Raw genomic sequence first — 5,203 nt, 5'->3', positions numbered from 1 at the left:
GCGGAAGCAGCATCAACATGACTAAAATGGCATTAAGTTTGCGACCTTCGTAAATAGATTTTCGTCTCTTCCTTCTAGTGTAACGCCAAAATAATTTTTTTTTTCTCATTTTTACAATTGCTGCATAGTCTCCTTTCTGGCCTTGACTACAATAGGGCATTTGGTTGCCATTTTAACAGAAGATTGCTTCAATGGAAGAATTCAACAGCTTCTATCCTGAGACACCTACACTTATTGTGTCAATGACTGATCAATTTTATGCTATAAAGTGCATTTTCTCTCTCTCTCTCTCTCTCTCATCAGAAGTTAATTTGAGCGTAACTTCACGCACAATATATGGTAATATACTATACTCAAAAAGAAATGGTTTACCTTCTATTAAAACCTCGAACTTGGATGCAAGCAGAGTTATGCATGCACGACCTTGCCATATAGATCGATATACGGCCGGTTATCTATAACTGGTTCACTTAAGGTAGATTCTTGGATGATCCCTATGCCTACGAGACGTTTAGTTTGGCGGCCGCTGATTGGCTGGGAGCTGCCTACCTCCCGGTACCAGCCAATCAGCGGCCACCAAACAAACGTCTCGTAAGAATAAGGCTCATCCGAGAATCTACCTTAAGTGAATTCAGTTATAGACTATTAAAAGGCATGAATTATGATGGGGAGGGAGGAATGGGGGGAGAATGATGGGGGGGGGGTGTGTGGGGACACGTGATCGTGCCAGATTGAAGGTTTACGCGACCAATAAGATATGCAGATGGGAAAATAAAGTACAATGATTTGAGATAAGAAACACGATAATAGGAAATGAATAAATGAAGAATAATCGGTGATAATGAAGGCAATTATCGAAAAAAATAAGAGGACACTGAGAAAAGGAACAAATAAGATGTAGAATAAGGGATCCCTCACCATAAACGATGTATGGGAATACATATGCAAAGTAATTTCGAATTTAATCTCAAAGTCTAAAAAAGGTATCACTTTATAACCATGAAATTATAACTATAACCGTTAAGCAATTAAAATATATTATATATATATATATTATATATATATATATATATATACATATTATATATATATACATATATATATATATATATATATATTATATATATATATATATATATGGTAGTGTGTGTGTGTGTGTGTGTGTGTATATACTTTACGTTCCTGAAACCCAATAAAACCGGAGACATTAACCTGACCTGACCAGATTTTTCTACTGGCCATGATTCACTGCACAATAATTCTCGGACAACTAAGCATGAGAGACCTGGAAGGGGGGGGGGGGGGGGGAGGGGGGAGGGGGGGCACTCAAATGAGTATGCTCACGAAATGCAAAGAATGGTACGGAGGAGAGGGGAGGGGTAGGTTTGGGGGGGGGAGGAGGGACGCCAGATAAATCAATAGTTGCTAAGAGATAATTGAAGTGATAGTATGCTTCCGGTCACTACGGACAACACTCCCTTTAGACTCCCACCTTGAAGGGCAGGGGTACATCTCCCTCCCACCCCTCTCCCCACCACCATGAAACCCTATACCCTCCCTCCCCCACAAACTCGTTCAGAGAATGATGAACAGCCTACCATGAGGCAAACAGACCCCCTCCCCAACCACAAACAAACTTTCTATCCCTTGAAACATCTCCCAACAAACCCCCAAATTCACACGAGTCACTTACTTGAACCCCCCTTCCCTCCCCCCCCCCCCCACCCCCTTACATCACTCACACCCCAGCGGTAGGTTAATACCCGATTTGATTTAACAACCCTCCCCTTGGCAACAGTCCACTCGTGATGACGTCATTCCATTAACAACACGAGAGCTTTTAAGAAAAAAAAAAAACTTTTTTACATTTCTTTCACAAAAATGAGATTCTATATAACACTTCCTCTCAATTATATCAAGTGATAATTTCAGAATGAATATCATCTCTAAATCAGTCGATTGCCTTGTTTAATTCTCGCATGATATTTGATCAATACGTTTACGAACTTCATTAAAATGTGAATTATATAATGCAAATAGGTCAAATTTAGAACCTCGAGTTCGACAAAGGCAAAATTAATTTTAATTGCCACTTGAAATGTTCAAGACTTATTCACGTCTAGTTTTATGCAATTAATGCACCCGAATGTAAATCATGTTCGCATATGGCATAGGACATCAGTTTCCTCATAAGGAAGAATTTTAGCTTTAATATTATTATTATTATTATTATTATTATTATTATTATTATTATTATTATTATTATTATTATTATACAGCAAAATACCTTGTAAGATTCTCCAGAGCAGATTAAAATGTCCGAATGATGAAAAATGATAAAAAAAAAAATTATAAACAAAGAAAAAATTACGTATAGATACAAAAAAAACCATCACCAAATATATACAATATACATGCATAAACCTTAATGCATCTCAAAAGTAGTATACAATATAGATCTGCTATGTAAATACAAGGGCACACTGGTATTGTTCATTTATTTCCATTTATTATAACTTTATGAAATACATTCTGGCCAATAACTTTTTCTTACTGTTGGCTTTATACTTCTATGTAACTGATGTGTGTGTGTGTGAGAGAGAGAGAGAGAGAGAGAGAGAGAGAGAGAGAGAGAGAGAGAGAGAGAGAGAGAGAGAGATGACTATAATAGACAAGACGATAATTTCAATATAAAAAATAAACAACATAACCTAATGAAACGTAAATACGCATCGATGCACGTGTATACTATATAAATACCTACACACAGACACAACGAGTAATCTAAACTTGAGTGTATTTTGACAGTTCACCTTCCAACCTAGAAGCATCATGGAGGAAGTTAGTAAACCAAAGAATTACGATTTAAATACAGCACTTAACCCCTCTTCTTAATATGTCATACATCCCCAAAAGTTCCAAGCTTTTACCGACACTTCCTCGAATTAACATAATTCTCACGAGCAAAATGCTCAGTTAAGCGCACAAGCACTGGAGCACTGAAATCAGCGAATAGTGAGCTAGCATTCCAACTGTCAATATATCACATGGCAACGTCTTACCCTAGCATTCTAGATTCCTTAAGAGTTCATTTGCAGTTTCACGAGCATATACCTTCTGGTCTTGAAACCGATCATTTAGAACAATGAACGTACGTGGAATTCACTTAAAAATGCTTTATAAGCATGGCAGTCATGCTAACAAGGTTGCCAGCCTGACACAAGTTCATTATTCAAAGTAATTGGAACAAGCCTGAATTACTAGCTGCAGAATTCCTCTATCTTGCGAGGCGACCTTGAAAACAAACGTCCATGAACAGATTTAACAGGACTCGAATGACCAGATGCATTTAGGAATGCGTGACAAATAGCCTTGCAATTGGTTTATATGGATTTGTCTTACAATTGAACTAATATCTATATTGCATATCTGAATGGAATGGAATGGAATATAAACTGAGGCCAAGAACTGGGGCCAATGAGGTCATTCAGCACTGCAAGGAAAAATAAAGGTTTGAAAGGTACAACAGGAGGAAAACCTCAAAGCAGCTGCGCAGTGAAGCGACTCTCACGAAAGTATGATGAAAGAAAGAGAATGAGAACGGAGATACAGTAAAGGGAAAGAAAGGGGTTGCAGCCAGGGGCAAGAAGGGAGGGTACCTATGCCAAGAGCCTTAAGGAACGCGTGAGGTGCACCGAGGGCACTATGCTCCCTACGGGCATATCTGAATACACAGGAGATCAAATATAAACATTCTCTTGCAGACAGCCCCACCATTACCATCTAGGCCATCTACACTATGAACAGAAATCAAACAAGGTAAGTTTTTCTTCTTTTTTTTAACCATATCTTGAATTGCATGATTTTACCTTTATCTCTTCATAAAAGGCATTTCTTCGCATGGCTTTAGGGTTTATGAAAACCATGGAATAAGTACTAACAGAAATACTAAAGAGTTAAAGATTGACAACAACAAAAAATTGCAGAAATAACGTTTATACGACAGGTTCTTCCATTTAAAGGGTTAGACGTGGCTTTTCAAAACAGCAGATGTTTTAAAAACACTAGGTATGTTTGGAAAAGCTACAAAAAAAAAAAAAGATTAATGAAGGGACATCCTGTTTTATGCATAAAAAAAGAGCATCAATGCGAGATATGAAATTTCTTCAAAGTTAAAGGATGCCCCATTTAAAAAACACGCAAAAAAAAGCATTTAAACTCGAACCATTTTTTATTAGTACTTACAAATATCATAAACAACAAAGCGAGGGTGTTGAATCTTAATTACACCTTCGAGTATTTATATGTGGATGCTTAAAATCTCACGGAACCCTAATTAAAATTTTCATTATTAAAACAGAGTTATCTGAGACAGTATGAATATTTAATAACTGGATCTATTTACCATAAACAACATAATGCAGTTTTGAAAGAATACTGACATTAATTTTACAATAAAAAAATGCATGATACCTTATTTTTATACAATTATATTCTTCTCAGTGAAAGAAGTAACAAAATTCGAATTTTAATCAAGTATTTTGTTTAAAATGTACAATTAAAATTGAAATTTCAAAAAGTTATTCTTTTAATGCAAATTTTGCCGAATTGTAAATTCAATTTAACGTTTTTGTTTTAACTCAGAACCTTAATATTACTTAATTTTACAATAAAAAAATGCATGATACCTTATTTTTATACAATTATATTCTACTCATTGAAAGAAGTAACAAAATTCAAATTTCAATCAATTTTTTTTTAAATGTACATTAAATTGAAATTTCAAAGTATTCTTTTTGCAGCGAATTTAAATTCATTTAACGTTTTAACTCAGAAACCTGTAAAATTACTGATTTAAAACAAAAATAAGGCTATTCCAGCTAGAGCAATTCCTTAATTATCCTGAAACTAAAATTCAATTTTTTTCCATTTTTAATTAGTAAAAATAGCTTTAATAATACGATTATTCTATTGAGAGCAAATTCTTAATCCAAACGTAAAATTATTGTTCTTATTAATTATCAAAATTAGTGAATTTTTTTACAAAAAATATTAACTTTCCATCCAAACTAAGTACCCAATGGATCAAATTACTCTTCTTTATATCATTACAAATATATTTTATTAAAAAATCACAATTCGAACAATATTAATCATAAAATTTAAATTCACTTTTTTTATTTTCTTTTAATCCTAAGAAATG

At 34.6% G+C, this 5,203-nt stretch overlaps 1 long non-coding RNA gene across 3 annotated transcripts in view; it reads right to left on the bottom strand.

Moving 5' to 3' along the window:
* Positions 1-5,203, bottom strand: part of LOC135203690 (uncharacterized) — a 336,388-nt gene that overhangs the window by 53,193 nt on the left and 277,992 nt on the right. The gene's annotated exons all lie outside the window — the stretch shown is intronic.

Source organism: Macrobrachium nipponense, chromosome 36 (genome assembly GCF_015104395.2).
Source record: "Macrobrachium nipponense isolate FS-2020 chromosome 36, ASM1510439v2, whole genome shotgun sequence".
Lineage (NCBI taxonomy): Eukaryota > Metazoa > Arthropoda > Malacostraca > Decapoda > Palaemonidae > Macrobrachium > Macrobrachium nipponense.
This window is presented reverse-complemented; position numbering and strand designations above follow the sequence as displayed.